The 17057-nt window shown below is 40.5% G+C and overlaps 1 protein-coding gene across 2 annotated transcripts in view; it reads right to left on the bottom strand.

The window, feature by feature from the left end:
* tln1 (talin 1) overlaps nucleotides 1-16242 on the bottom strand; it is a 101775-nt gene extending 85533 nt beyond the window's left edge. For both annotated transcript variants that reach the window (XM_077243310.1, XM_077243311.1), the window contains exon 1: nucleotides 16065-16242. The gene's annotated coding sequence lies outside the window, so the exon portion shown is untranslated. The remainder of the gene's footprint in view (nucleotides 1-16064) is intronic.
* Nucleotides 16243-17057: the final 815 nt, after the last annotated feature.

The raw sequence follows: 17057 nt of genomic DNA, 5'->3' as shown, positions 1-17057 counted from the left end.
GACGAGTGGTGCCACAAACACATCCTGAGGTGAGATCTGTCAGCAATGCACTGTGAAACAGCTCTGTGAACTCAATGACCACTGCTAACATACACTGCAGAGTCAAAGACTTCAGAACAACCGTTTAACCATGTAGTGTTAAGTGTTCATGACACCATTTCTATCTTTGTTCGCAGACGGCAGCGTCTCCGATCTGACTGACATGTCGGTCCAGTACAGGATGAGTCGGCTCTCATGATAACTTTGCATGTATTAATATCATGTGTGTAGGGCAGAGTCTGATGGCCCGTCAAGCATTGGTTGTGTGAGTGTAATACAGCGTTCACACCACACACACACCCAGTCAAATCATGTGGAACGGCTGGATGTATTTACACAGCACACAAGTCTGGTGTCGCAGATCTGTTTTCTTGTACTCAACCAGAAAAAAAAAAAATGTAAGGGATGATGACTGCTCAATTGTTAAAAAAACAACAACACCAGGTGGATATTGTGCCCGCTACATTTCTCTGTACGGTTTTCAGTGCGGCAGGGGTAAAACAAACCATCGTTCATTGAAGTCAGCCAAGTTAAACAGACTCGCTTGCTGTCAGAATAATCCTTTATGCAAAATGGAAATATTTGTGTGAATTTGTAACATTTACAGGCAAGTAGGCTATACAACCGTAAGTCAAGTCACGTCACCTTTATTTCTATAGCGCTTTTTACAATACAGATTGTTTCAAAGCAGCTTTAAAGAGATAACAGGAAAATAATGCAAAAAAGTTTGTTTCAAGAAGAAAATAGCGTCACAGTCCAGCTTAAGTAAGTTCAGTGATGGTTCATTTTTGTTGTAAAAAAGTTATTCATTTAGTTCATTTATATATATATATATATATATATATATATATATATATATATATATATATATATAGCCACTCTGGAGAAAACAGTGATGTCATTGTCCAGCTTAATTCAGTTCTCTTATGGCTCGTTTCCACTGAGCGGTACGGTACGGTACAGTTCATTACGGTACGCAATTATTTGCGTTTCCACTGTCAAAAGTTGTGAATGGTACCAAAAAGCCGAACCGTACCGTACCACTTTTTGGGTACCCTTCCGTTGGGGTACCTAGCACAGTGGTACGGTACTAAAGGGAGGAGCTAGACTCACTGCAGAACGCTGATTGGTTGACAGAGTATCGTCACTTGCGCGAGCTACAAGGGGAATGGCAAGATAAGAAGCGCCATTTTTTAATATACAGTTGGAATATAATACTACGGTTATTCTTTCACGAAATGTAGTTTTAAGAGTTTTTGAGGCGAGAATGTAGTTGTTTAAAGCTCAAATCTGTGGTTTATTTATAATGATTTATGATAATTTGATCCATTCCAGGCGATCACCGGGCGCTCGGCGCTCATGTTCCCCACCTGGAACAGCCTTTCCTCGGCTAGTCGTTCTGACGTTTGCCGCTGACTCTGTAGTGGTAATTCGTCTTGTGTATATCTAACGGGTTGATCTTTGGTCTCGTGAATCGATAATTCGTTCCCTGGCCAATCGTTTTGGCTGAGGGCTAAGTGAAGTTTCATATATTTAGGCTATAACTTTTCCGTTGTAAAGTTAACGTTAGACTATCACTGAATTTGTATATTTGACTGAATTGTTTGCTTTATTTCTTATTGTATAGCTTCTTGTAACGTTACCTTTTACTTATGATTTCCATTACACAAGAGTAGATGTTAAAACTTTGTGCTGATTTGTACTCGGCTTTCGCCAAGATAAGCACCAACTAAGACGTAGCTTTACAGTAACCTATGCTTCTCCATCCATTTACGCTTCTTTCCATCTGGTGACGTGAATCTCCTTCTGTCTGGTGTTAATAGTGTATTTGCGCGTCAGCACACACAACGGCTGCAACCACAGTGCGGTCCCCCCATAACAACCCTCTGGATTGAGCGGAGTAGGGAACATCTCTAGGGTCTTCAAGTGGGCACCTTCCGTCCTCAGTGTTTCGTTGACTAGCCCACGACACCTCAAGAGGGCTCGACAGTGACTCTGGCGTCCCAGAGTCACCCCCCTGCGTCCCCCACTCAACTCAGCCCAGCTTACCGACCTCTACTTCCCTCTTGCTGCTGAGACCTAACCACAATCTCACAATCTCTCCGCAACCCAACCATACGCGCCAACCCGTTTGACTAAGGCTGTCGAGCCCCACTGGTGCGTTAATATGCAGTTTCAGTGGCAACGGTTCCGTATGGCATACCACCTACCGCAAATCACAATATCTGCCCAACCACCCGTCATTCACGCAATATACAGAGGAACGTAATGACTGTAAATACTATACAACCTCTACAAATAAACCAACAGTGCTGCTGAGACCTAACCACAATCTCACAATCTCTCCGCAACCCAACCATACGCGCCAACCCGTTTGACTAAGGCTGTCGAGCCCCACTGGTGCGTTAATATGCAGTTTCAGTGGCAACGGTTCCGTATGGCATACCACCTACCGCAAAACACAATATCTGCCCAACATCCCGTCATTCACGCAATATACACAGGAACGTAATGACTGTAAATACTATACAACCTATACAAATAAACCAACACCCTTCAAGTTTTCAAGAATTCTACGAAACCGTAGCATGGCGGCCTGTACTCAGCCAGCTAGAATCTTTCCGTCTCAACCACAGCCAGTTGCTGCTCCTTTCTGCTGCTTCAGATAAGTTATTTACTGTGCGACGCAACTCTTGACCACTGAATCCGACGTCTCTGAGGAACCGGGTTGTAGAGTGTGCCACAAAACCTCGACAACCCACTTCCACTGGATAAACCTGGACTCTCCATCCTCGCTGTTCTGCTTCAGTGGCCAGATGAGCATACCGCAATTTCTTCCTCTCATATGCCTCATCTACCAAATCCTCCCATGGCACTGTTAACTCTATCAGTTGAACAATGCGTGCTGATCCAGACCACAAAACAATATCTGGTCGTTGGTTAGTGGTGGCAATCTCAGGTGGAAAAATAAGCCGTTGATCAAGATCAGCCAGCATCTTCCAGTCCCCAGCAGCTTCCAGTTGTCCTGGGCGAGAATTGGTGTTAGCACCTTTTCTTGGTGGTTGCTCGCCTGGGCGGAGGAATATTGTCTTCTGCGTGTAATGCTAGAACAGGCGGCAACTTATTGGTCATACTACGCTTGCCTTCCAATGCTAAAGCCAAACATCGCAATACTTGGTCATGGCGCCAAGTAAACCGACCTTGGCTAAGAGCCACCTTACATCCTGTCAACACCTTACACCTTACATCCTGTTATACTTTTATAATGGCTATTATTGATAGAACTGAAATTTAACAAAAAGAGATAGGGTTGAGTTTTGTCATTTTTTATTACAAGATTATCACTGTAATGTTGTTTATTGCAACATTTGTACAAATGCACATATTGCCTGGAATATGTTTCATATTTTTTTTAATTTAAACGAAAAGATGCAGGGTTGTGTTTTATATTTCGTTTTGTTATAAATAGGCTAACGTTAAACATGTATATAATCAGGTCTATACATTGCCTGAACCACATTTGTGTGCCTATAATGTTTAAAATTTATTTAAATGAAAACGAAAAGAGGTAGAGTGGTGTTTTATAACATTTCATTTTATTGTTGCCTAAAATGTACATGCAGAGCGAGCTGAGTGACGCTTTCAAGAATGCGCTGTTCCATTTGGAGAATTACCGGACTCGAGTCCTTGGGAGTCCTTCTGCTGAGAACTTAACATAGTTGGTATTGAGAAATGCCTAATGTCGGCACTTGTCTTCTTGTGACAAACATGCCGAGAAGCAAGGACAAGATCTGCTGTATGCCATCCATTGGTGTTTACTTTGTCGCTTTCTTCTTCGCACGAAAATGACGTTGATCGCTACTTTCCGGCAAAAAACACGCCTATTAAGTAGGGTACTGTTGGCGGTGGAAACGCTAGCTGGATCATGGTTTACTGACCCGACCCGACCCGAACCGTACTGTACCGTACCGTACTGCTCAGTCGAAACGAGCCATAATAATAGTGTCAATGAAGGCAGATCAATATTATTGTTGAATGTTAAATTAGTAAGATATAAGTTGTGTGCTGAGGAAGACAATTTCTTAAACAACACACAAATCTGACAGTAGGGAAAGCCATGTAGGTTTATGATTTCATTCATACCGCTTAATATTAAGCACGTCTCATGTTTCAGAGTTCCTACTGGCGGTGCGAATGCAACCAGGAAAATGTTCCTAAGGGAAGCATTAGTTCTTGGGTAATCCCCCTGGTTGCTCGTTCCTACAACTAACCGGTGCGAAAGCCCCTACTAGTAGTTCCTACTGTCCTGGGTTAGACCCTACTCTGAAGTACGAGCTAATTTAGCATTAAAATAGTACCATAATTTAATAACTAAAATTAAAGGTTCACAAAATAATTTTTGTGGATATTCTGCATGAATGACCAAGACGACAAACAGCAAAAACATTTTTCCACAGCTCGTTTTGCTCATGTTTATCAAGGGTGGCAATTAGGCTTGCTGCGATAGACGGTGTTACTAATGTTACAGCAATACTGGTTACATCACTTGTCCACCGCGGCACCGCCCCCACCGTCATTTAGATTTTTTGTAAAAAAAAATCACTTAGTCCGGTCAGAGAACAAACATTACAATTAAAAACTGAACGCATCAGCTTATTTCAGCGTGAGCCGAACAAGAGTCACAGCAGGATTCAGATTTCACCTCACTTCGCCCATTACGCCTCACACTTGACTGACAAAACCATGGCGTAAGATTTGGTTTCTAAGCGATATTAGGTTTGTTGTGGTGTTTTTCATTAAGAATAATAATGAACCCACCATTCAAGCAAATTGCCGTGCCCGAATTGCCACTAATTCTAAACTAATATGCGCACAGCCGCACATGAATCCATAATGTTCTGTGTCCATTTTCATTTCATTCCTATGGAATTTCACACATCGATTAACCGGTGGGAACACTTCCTCACCCTCACATCCCTAGTGCAATATTAAGGAAGGTCACTGTATTGCTAGATGTTCATGCAGTAAAGGACCAGACACAACAAACCTACAGAAACAGCTTTTATGAAAGTGATGCATCTGGGCCAACGCTTGAACACCATGAGGACTACAGCAAACGGCCAACTAGCATGTATGTTTTGCTCCTGTGTGGGAGGAAATAACTCTCTATACCAGCTGGAGTCTGTATTCATCATTCAGAAGTGGAAACCGGAAGAGCTAGGACTGTGGATACACAGGCCAACAGGCTCTCAACAACAGCCAGATATTAGCCAATGATCTGCTGATGTGGCGCGGCCTTAAGCCATCAAACTGTGAATTCCCACATTGGTGTGTGAGGTCTGAGCATCGGATGACTTTTGCAGGAAGGCTGAACATCTGTTGGCATGCAATCTGGAGGACAAATCCAACGGCTTTAATCTTACTGGACACATTAGCACATAATAGCTTCATCTAATGCCAGAATTATCACATAAAAGCCAGTCCGAAAACTGGCTGAACCAATGTGAGCGCAAATTATTGAAGTGCTGTTTGAAAAAGACAACACTTTAAAAGATGACATGAAGAGGCAAAGGAAGATTGGCCACTGAAAATAAGGGCAAATGTGAATAAAGAAAACAACCTTGACAGACAGAAAAAACTAATTCTGACATGAAGAAAAAGCATTGTGTGTGTAATCTGATCGTGGTTTAATCATATTTAGTGTAAACGGGATGTGATGACGATATCTTGCAGAAGAGAGCCTGTATTTACATTTGATGAGAGGCGCGTGTCGCTCTGATGTGTGATGTGTGTTCAAATGCTACTGCAAAGAACTAGTCTATGTTTAGCACTGCAATGGGAAAACACAGACTGCAGATTAATAAACTTTTTAAAAACTGACACACACACACACCATTGTTTTTCATTCAACCAGTAAAGATATCCGGCTTTGTCATGTGACATGTCTGTTTTTATTACGTGATAATAGTGTTTTTACTGCATTTTGATCAAATGATCAAATAAATGCAGGCTTGGTGAGAAGAAGAGACTTCTTTCAAAAACATAAAAATCGTAATTTTTCCAAACTTTTGACCGGTAGTGTATGTATTCAGCATTATATAGCCATCCATTAGCCACCCTGTTCTCCCGAGATAAATATCAGTAAATGATTAAAAGCCATATGTGTTTATCATCAACTACTGTGAAATAGGTTGAAGTTAGCAATACCACAAACCTCTTCACCCAGTCCAGAAGCGCAGTGCATTTTCTGCACAGCTCACACAGCTCTGACAAAGCCATGGTCAGCTGAGCCAGTGACACACCTTCATCATAACACACTTCAGTTAGGGCAGTCTGTGGCTCTACACTCATGTGTCCATCTCTGTATGCATGCTTACAACCAACATGTTGTCCATGTAACTAAGGTTAAATGGTATAGCCTACTCATATACATTTTCTCCAGAGTTTGAGGATTTTAGTGATGACTCAATTAATGTAAAATTCATCAAACTCAAGAGAAAGAAGAAGCACTGTTTTCAGTTGTACAGAAGCAAATCCACAGAAAAGCAGAAGTACGTAGTTTTTTCTGTGTTATAATTCTTTCTCCTATCCCTGCTTAATTTGGCAAGCCATTTTTAGATTTAATTTCTCAAAAACGCAGTAGCCGTTTTTCCACTGTCGGGCCAATGCGAGCCGAGGCTAACAATGTGCCGTGCGACTAGCCTCGGTCCTCGAGCCGCGAGGCCAAAATCAAGCTGTGTTTCCACTGTCCCACAGCGCTGCCCTGAAACCCGTGTTTAAAGCCTGGGACACACCAAGCACACTTCACAGAGGTAGCGCTGACAAAAATTGTGATTCTCAATTCATCCAGAAACGTGCAGCTCTAATGACTGCTAAGGTGGTACTCTGAAAGCGGTTTTGAAACCGATGTTTATTTTTGCAGTTCAGTACTGCTATGATAGCATTACATGCTTCAGCTTTAATGGCAGTAGAAGAAAACAGCAGAAAATCTCTCACGAGTAGGGATGAGTCGCGATCTTCGAATAGTCGAACTGCGTTCGAAATTCGATCATAAAATTACTTTTTCGAATATCGTTATATTTTTGCGCAATTCCAATGTGTCATAATTGACGGCGCGCCAACTGTCACAGATCGCGCAGCAGGGTATTTTCCTGTCGGGGACACAAGGTGTCACTAACATGAATGAAACCCCCTACTGCGCGATAGGATGCCAGTGTTTTATGCATAGTGCAACCAAACAACAGAAGAAGAGCACCGTGACCGTTAACTCTGCGCCCAACAGAGGTGGGTAGTAACCTTTACTGTCTATGGTAGTAACCGTCTACAAAGTAGGCTACATTTACTTCCTTGCGTTGGGGCGACGTTCCTCTCGTTACTTTATTTATGCAATACATGCTGTTAAATGCATAGTTTATTCCAAGCGCGCTGCATCTTTTTATGGGCATGAGCAATGCTCAATTCACAAATGAATCACTCTTTTGAGTCGATTCTGTTCAAAGACTTCATCAAACAAGTTGGCAGATCTGTCTTAATCGGTTTACAAATCAGTTTGAATGGTCTGTTCAGTTTCCTGCACGCACTGAATCCTCTGAAGCGCTTTCAATTCACACTCGGAGTCGTAACAGGAAGATTTAAGAACATCAAGAGTGTTGGATGAAGTGGCCGTGGGCCTAACAGTTACAGTTTAGTCTAGTGAAAGCAAATCTGCAAATGCATCATATTTTTGCCAGCGATTAAGATGTGTATTAGTTGAACATCTTCGTAAGCTGTCTGTGAATGAATGATTCCACAGGACGATACATTCGAGTTCATTTCATTCAGGTAATACATTTTACAACCAAACAGATTATTACGCGACGATAGCACTACTACAAGTATGATGACATTATCCGTTTTTTGAACATGTTAATTTATAGGCTACATTAAATAAGCTACCATTGTCCACAGTTTATAAAATTAACACCGGCCATCCCGCGGTAATGTGTGTGTATTGCGCAGTGGCATCACACGAATAGTTTTCATTGAAACTAATTGGTTTAAAAAGTAGGCTATTGCAGTAACAAGGCAGGTTCGCATAAAATTATTATGACATTATTTTTTGATCTAACGAGCATCTGGTTTGGCGATGCAAAAACTGACTGTCGTGCTTATTGTTTTTTTCTTCTATGTTAACTATGTTTAAAAAAGGACGAAAACATGTTACTTGTTCAATTAATAAACAGTTTGTTTGATGCCAAATCGCTAAAGATGAAATTGGCCTCCCTTTCTGTCATTGTGAGTGTGCGTTTTTTTTCCGATTTTCGAACGATAATCGACTTTTGCTCCTCGATTTTCGAATGGCATTTTTGGCAGTAATTCACATCCCTACTCACGAGTGTGTTTGTCCACTTGTCACATTGAGCTCATGTGCTTAATAGTATGCACTCAGTCTGATAACGTATTCAACTACTGGAAGAACACGTATGCAATATGTATGCAAAGACATAATACAGAAATGCTGTGAACAAACGTTAGCACTGAAAATAGAATACCATGGGAAATATGATCTCTCTTGTGGATAAAACATTTGAACACTCTCCATCTTTTGTTGGGAGGAAACATTTGGCCACCATCCCCACAATGATGAAATACACACTGTTCAGCACAAGATACTTTATTTCCCTTCAACAATGTACAAACAAAAGGCCAAGGTGAAAAAAATCTCCAGGGAACCAGTGGCGAATTAAGTCTTCCGGGTTCTGACGTCATCCCCACTCTAATGGCCTTTTAAGTACCACCGTTTCCATGATAACGCAATGTCCAATTTCAACGTGAGGCAATGTGAGGGTTTGAGATTTTGAATGATACCTAATTTATGTCCCTCTACTGGGACACTAATAGTAAACAGGCTATAAACAAAACACACTTTCGAGCTGTTCGAAAAGCTCAATTAAGCCAGGAATATCATGTTTTTTTAGATCATCATCACTCCAAACTTAATGAAACTAGAGCCTATACTGATCTACAACCACAAATGTGTCTGTAGTGAGGCGATTTCTCATGGATCATGGGAAGAAATGCCCAGTGACATGAAGCCACATTCCTCCGGCCACTTTCCCACACAAACAGGAACCCTTCAGTCGCTCTTCCGTCATGTGTCGGTCTTATATTCAGCTATCTAAGAAATGCAGCTGCTGTCTCTCTCTAACACACAAAGAGCATCTGCTACAGCACACACCAGCTCTCCTAACACTCCTAACACACTGCATGTCACAGCTCTGGCTAACATGACCAGAACAGACATGAGGCAGTCAACACAGGCTGTTTTTCACAGCATCATTGACATGCCTTCCAAATAGGGGTGTAACAATATATCATGTCACAATATATCACTAAACAAAAATGCAAAAATATGTATCGTGGATAGAGACAATATGTATTGTGCATATATCAGTCTTTTAGTCAGATCAGATAGTTTTAGTGTCAGTCCTACATTATACTACTTTCTAATGTTGAATATAATGCATAGCCTAATAATGCAATGAGGGGGAATATATATAATGCCAAATGTCTTGTTATGAGTAAAAAATGGCCTACATTATTTTAAATCTATAATTCAGTATTTTCAGCTCCAGAATCATGAATATTGTTATTCTGGTGCCTCTACTGTCCTGTGCTTTGGGTTTCCAGCACCAAGTCCAAGCTTATTCATTTACACAAACATGTAACACCAAATTTAGCATTTTAAACAACAGTAAACAAAAATTGTGAACCTTTTATCATAGGTCTTGGAGTATCGCAATAATATCCTATCGTGAGTTCAGTATCGTGCTATGTATCGAATCGTGACATGAGGGTATCGTTACGCCCTCTACTTCTAAATGCATTCCATACCATAATAATACCATAAGCATAGCAACAAGCTCATTCAAGAACTTCAATGACGACTATAAATTAAGTTCTATACAATTCAATACCAAAAAGTAATGTAATAAAAAAATCTGTTTTATGTTGCTGTTTTTGATTATTATTCGATTAACACACTGAAACATGGTAAACTCTTAAAACCTAATTGTATTGTAGCATATTTTCTAAAATTACACTAGAAATAATTCACAAGACAAGCTCCATCCTTTAGACAGTAAGATGTGTGGTATTGGAGAAAACACTGACAGAACACTTTTCCAGCTCTAAACCTGTCAAGAACTCAGCAGTTCCTCCATTCACACATATGCAGCTCAACATGACCATGTCCGGCTGCTTTCCCAAGCATGTGCTCACACTGCAGTTATGACATTTTTGTCAATCCTGAATTTCTCACACCTATCCTGATCCAGACACTCGACGCTGCTCACTTTGTGTAAACCAGTCCACTAACACATGAGCACAAGTCCAAGCCGCCACTTCTCATGTTTGCAGATGTGCAGGATCATTAGTGTGTCATGAACCGTATGTTAACTTATGTTAATCCACTGTTTACCTTTAAGAGTTCCTGTAACAGATATACTGATAAATTCGGATGTTGTTAGAAAAAAAATCTGCTTTTATTCAAGGCTGTTTCCCGAGCAGAATTTGATCAAATGTAATCAATTTAACCAAGACAAAAAATGCTTTAAAATCAAATCTTGTATCACCTGTGCTACCCGCAATGCGATCTGTATGCGGAAGTGTCTTCAAAAAGATTTAACCCTAACCCTACATGTACTACATAAAATTTTACTTACTATTTTTGTACATTTTTTCCATTTTATGCCATCTTTGGAGTGTATCTGGACTGCAGTGTCATCATGCAAGTTTAAAATATCATGTTATCATCAGTTAACAGCAAACATCAATACTACTCGACAACAAAACACCACTATGGCAATAATGCTGACTATTCATTGAGATCTACTTATGATGTTTCAAGCTAATTTAACTAAAAACACTTGACAGAATAGTTAGTATTTGTGTGTCTCAGCCTTCTCCAAGACGATTATTCGCTGTCCAATCTAATGGGGTTAATTGGCATTATAAGACATAACAGTTTCCAGCCAATGAATTCATCAGCATTATGGATAAAAAGACTAAGTCACTGTTTTAGACGCTGAGGCAATAGAATTGGCCTCCAAAGGATTTCTCTTGCCACTGAAATAACAGACCAAGTTGCTTTGACCAAATATGGCCGCTTCCAAATACTGGCAAGAGAGACAAACTAGCAGTCCAGATCTCCTAAACAGGAGCGAGTGTAGGCCACCTCGCGAACGCTCGGGTGTAAATCCAGCACCTGTCACCTATGCATATGGCCAAACATGTTCCAGCATTTACTGGACCAAACTGTGGAAATCGTCAATTAGTGTATGGGAATCGTCAATTTCATCGATGATTAAATGCATAAAGACACCATGGCTGAAAGCCACAATAATAGGTGCCACTAGATCTTGTGTGTTGATTTGAGAGTTACTAGTGTAGTTCTTCCTCAGGGAATGACAGAGCACATCCTGTTCTTCCAGAAGAATTCAGCACCAGTCTCTTGAGGAAGTTACCATGTTACTATATAGTTACTAAGGAGTTTCTTTGCTTAAAGTCCCCCTGTGGTGAAAATCCAGCTTTTAGATGTTTAGATGTTTTAAGATGTTGTTTATAGGTCTATGTGGTGTTTTTAATATGCTTTAAGACAAACCATGTGTAAATTCATAAGTCAAGAGCATTGCTGAGTATTTTCTCCTTAAAACTGCAGTGAACCAAAGACAGTCTCAAAAACACGGTTTGAAATCGCTGGTGTTTCTGACGTCACAAACGACCTTGTAACCAATCAGATCAACGTGTGATCGTCTACGAGTGGATCTCTGAGCTGGTGTGACTGAGTGGAGGCGGGGCTCATTTGCATACTCATAGAACTGCGCATACTAAATGAGGCAAGGGTGTCGAGTTATTTTAAGGCATGAAGAAATTTTTTCTCAAAGAAAAGCATTTAAATACGTCATTTTGGTGATCGAAGGAGAGTTTTAAGGGATAAAATGATTGACTACAGGGGGACTTTAAAGCTTAAATCCTGAATAAAGGACAGTTCACCCTAATATGACAATTGTTCCAAACGCACGCACACAAAAGGAGAAGGATGTAATGGTCACTCTTTTACATATAGTGGAAGTGAAAAGGAGTTTCAAAATAACCACCAAAAGTTTAGTCCTTTTACTAAACTAAACTAAAAAAGTAGTCCAAACGACTTAGTGTGCTCAATGGACTGAAATTAACCAATGCATCCATAGCCAGTCAAACATGACATAATGATGTCAATGCATGAACAACATCATCACTGACAACCGCATGACACGTGACCAATCACAGCGCGGCAAGCATGATTGATATATGACAGCCACAGCGGGAACAATTTTAAAACTTAAAGGGTTAGTTCATCTAAAAATGATTATCATTCACCCTCCAAACCCATAAGACTTTTCTTCATCCTTGAAACACAAATGAATGAAACCGGATGGATTTCAGTCCCTCCAATTAAAGGCCATTAACCCAAAACTTTGAAGCGTCAAAAACTTCATAAAGACATTGTAAAGGTAATACACAAATAAACACTGATAAAAGCACATAGAGCACATTAAATATCGCTTGCTTGAAGCAAAGGATGAATGAAAGTTATGGTTTTGGAACAACACGAGGGTGAGTAAATGAGGACATGATGTTCATTTTTGAGTGAACTATCCTTTAAGACTAATCACTGAAGACATCCCAGTGACTCAGTCTTAAACCATGGAGACTGTGTGTGAAGCGTCCGACTGTGGGCTGATCAGAGTTATCTGGACGAACAGGTCACCATCGCTCCGTCTCTACACCCTCTCAGACCCTGAACACAAAGACTGCCTTCATTCTGAAGCCCACCACAGTTCTGCCCCGAGTGCCTTCAATGGCAGGCTTGTTGCACGGTTGGGACGAGTGGGGAGAAACACACTGCTCCCCCCATGAAGCCCGTCTGCATACAGCACTGCACTGTGTGTGTGTGTGTGTGTGTGTGTGTGTGTGTGTGTGTGTGTGTGTGTGTGTGTGTGTGTGTGTGTGTGTGTGTGTGTGTGTGTGTGTGTGTGTGTTTTCATCTCGGTGGGGACTTAAACCTGAATGCACACAGACTCATGGGGACTTGTCACAGTGGGGACCTAAATTGAGGTTCCTATGAGGAAACAAGCTTATAAATCATACAGAATGAGTTTTTTTGAAAATGTCAAAATGCAAAGTTTTGTGTGATGGGTGGGGTTAGGGGTATAATTAGTGTGTGTGTGTGTGTGTGTGTGTGTGTGTGTGTGTGTGTGTGTGTGTGTGTGTGTGTGTGTGTGTGTGTGAGTGAGATGGGTAGGGTTAGTGTGTGTGAGTGTCAGTGTGTGTTTGATGGGCAGGGTTAGTGTGTGTGAGAGAGATGGGTAGGTTTAGTGTGTGTGTGTGTGTGTGTGAGATGGGTAGGGTTAGTGTGTGTGAGAGAGATGGGTAGGGTTAGTGTTTGTGTGTGTGTGTGTGTGTGTGGGTGTGATGGGAAGGGTTAGTGTGTGTGTGATGGGTAGGGTTAGTGTGTGTGTGATGGGAAGGGTTAGTGTGTGTGTGATGGGTAGGATTAGAGTGTGTGTGATGGGTAGGGTTAGTGTGTGTGTGTGTGTGTGTGTGTGTGTGTGTGTGTGTGTGTGTGTGTGTGTGTGTGTGTGTGTGTGTGTGTGTGTGTGATGGGAAGGGTTAGTGTGTGTGTGATGGGTAGGGTTAGTGTGTGTGTGTGTGTGTGTGTGTGTGTGTGTGTGTGTGTGTGTTTGTGTTTGTGTGTGATGGGTAGGGTTAGTGTGTGTGTGTGTGTGGGTGTGTTTGTGTGTGTGTGTGTGTGTGTGTGATGGGAAGGGTTTGTGTGTGTGTGTGTGTGTGTGTGTGTGTGTGTGTGTGTGTGTGTGTGTGTGTGTGTGTGTGTGTGTGTGTGTGTGTGTGTGTGTGTGTGATGGGTAGGTTTAATGTAAGGGGAAAGAAGTTTGGACATATGGACACTGGACAGTATAAAAACCATTACATCTATGGAGAGTCCCTAAAAAATAGCAAACCAGAGTGTGTGTGTGCTGACATTTAATAAAGAACACCACAGACATGTCTTAGGTTTTAATGAGGACAATACCAGGAAATATATGGAGACATCCTTGTCCAAAGCGGCACAAGAGACTCAGCAACACCTGGATTTCTAAGGTCTCTAAATTAACAGTGTTGCTGAAAACTAAAAGCCTGTTTGACTCAATCTACTACAGGCCTTCTTTCTTCTGATTGATATTTACTTTTTAGCAAGTAAAGTGAAGTTAGTATAATTGTAATTTGATGCATGTGTCTTTATGCTGTGAAATCTTTATTGATATTTATGTAAGATTCACTTTTATATTGTTCTCAGTACTTCAAGATGAACAGAAGCAACTTTTACCTAATTATCCATATATCATTTTTTTTCCTCATAAAAACCATGTTAAAATGTGAACGTGATCCATCAGGCTTTTGAGCAACTTTTATGAAGAGCTTTCATCATAAAACTAAGCATTGAAATATCATCTTACTGGCAGACAGAGTGATAACTGATATTTATATTATGCATTTTATGCAAGTAGTCTATGACTTACACCACAAGCTATCAGAATTTCTTAATTGTTGACCATATAAATAGCAACATCTGCACCATATTTTGCAAATAAATTAATGGATTTTTGTCTCAAGAACGAGTTTCATATTCTCAATAATATGAACCATAAAAGCTTGATACATCAAAAGATAAAACAAATGTTTGTTTGTTTTTTAGATTTACTTGTCTAAAGATTCAATAAATTTTCAATTTCAAAGCATGTTTTAAACATTATTCTATGTCAGGCTTTGCAGAGCTAAAGCAGCTTTTGCTCTGACTGAATGTTTCCACATGCAGAGGTGGTGTGCCATCTTTTAACCCATTTACTACTTCACAAATGAATGGGTTGTCCAAACATGAACTGTGACTCTGAGATGTAAATGAACTGAATGCTCTTTCAAGCACTAACACACACACACACACACACTGCTGCTCAGAGCAGAAGCCTTGGGCTCAATCCCTCAATATCAACATGCTGACAGAACTAGTGCAGTATCTTCTAAAACTACACGCAATGTCACTCTGCAGAATATGAGTGGACACTTAGGTTCAATCCTGGATAGAATGAGAAACAACTTCAGTAATCTCATGCAACTGCTTCTTCCTGCAGTTTGCATGTGTGTGTGTGTCTCTCTCTCACCACACCCGATGTGAGCTCAGTTATGCCCTGCCTGAGGGCGCATATTCCTCAGCACTACTATCAAAACACACTTCACATCTCACACACACTACAGAAGAGAAGCATTAAACCAACACAACTCCACAGTAAACATAAGCATATAGAATAAACTGACACGTGTGTGTGTTTAGGCATGATCCACATTAAAACATGACAGGGATTACAGCCCATCTGTGCACTGCTGAAGAAGTGATGAGCGCGCTCACGCGAAGTCTCTGTAGGCCGCGCGCTTCCACTGAAGTTTTACAGTTACAGTCTCTCTCGCGCGCTTCATTCCTTCCGTGACGTGCGTCTGTTACACTTTACACACATGTAGGCCATAATCAATCACTTTACACAACTGTAGGCCATAATCAATCACTTATGGGAACGAACGACATCACTGATCGTTCAAATGCAAGTTACTTTGATAGCGCTTTTTTTTAGAGTTAAACGCCCCACCTCAGCTTCTTCCGTTATAAAAGAATTCAGCAGCATATTCACCCGAGTCTCTCAGAGAGAAATGTCAACTTTTATGTGCTAAGGTCGCGTCTAAAGACTTATTCACCGCGTCTCTAGATAACCGTCGAAATAAGGCGTTTTAAAAGTCCAAATCTCGTTTAACCCACGAATTCATGTGGTATTGTTTATCATATCTGGAGTTTTTAAGGTCTTCGCATCGGAAGGAAACTTTCCACCCTTGAAAAAGTTTAGCGGCTTTAGCTCAAGTCTGTCAACTTGTGAAAGGGAATAGGTTTTTGTTCTTACCTCGGGTTTCTTGGATCTCTAGTTGTCCACCTTCGGACAATAACCAATATTTTACCAACCCCTGTCCCCCAGCAGAAGGTCCCCGTAGAGTAAACGCTGATGTGTGTGTGTGTGTGTGTGTAATGTCAGAAGTGATTTCTGCACCGTTGCTCTGAGGCGGTGTGTTAAACTCCACCCTGCAGCGCGCACGCGCACACGTCACTGCTTCACAGATTGAGGTATCTGAAATTAACGTTATTTGTTTACGTTTTTAATCTGCCTTGAAACGGCTTTACTACGTTTGGAACACGACCCAATGTAACATGTAGGTAATTTAGATCTAAACTGTAACACTTTTTTAACACTTTTGGCCTATGTAACGAGGATTAACATTGTCTTTTTAACGGGATTTAATTATTCAGAGGAATTAAAGAAGTTTTTTAGTCGAATAATTGGCCTACTTCTTTATTTTTGTTTAAATGGGGGAAGCATTATGATTTTAGCACCATCTTGTGTTCATCATATGTTTACACTAACCTCAGCTCTGTTCAAAGGGCCGATTTATAATTCAGACCTAAATGAGTCATTTTCATTACTTTAACCCTCTTTGGGACTATTTGTGAAATCACCGCTAGAAAAAAAAACGTGTTACTTAATTAATTATTAATATACACAATTAGTTTTCTACATCTGACTTTTTACCTTCTTTTTTTTAGGGTGCCATCATTTATAACTGACTTTGTCCTATAGGGTAAATTTGTTTTGACAAAATTTCTGAAACTTCACACACATTCAAATGCATTATCACTATCTGAAGTAGTGAAAATGTCTTAGTGTTTGATTACCAAATGTTAAATTATTACCATTCCATTTCATCATGTGCTATATTTCATTTGGAGCATGTGAAAGTGTCAAAAACTTGACTCAAATTCAGATGCAACTTTGCTGCCTGAAAAGAGAAACCATGTTATAAAAAGCATATAAACATTGTTTCTTTCTTTGAAAGGCAATGAT

The sequence above is a fragment of the Siphateles boraxobius genome, unplaced genomic scaffold (assembly GCF_051911475.1).
Source record: "Siphateles boraxobius isolate OS27281-9 unplaced genomic scaffold, OSU_SipBor_1 25, whole genome shotgun sequence".
NCBI lineage: Eukaryota > Metazoa > Chordata > Actinopteri > Cypriniformes > Leuciscidae > Siphateles > Siphateles boraxobius.
Note: the sequence above shows the minus strand (reverse complement) of the source record. Positions and strands in the feature narration are given on the sequence as shown.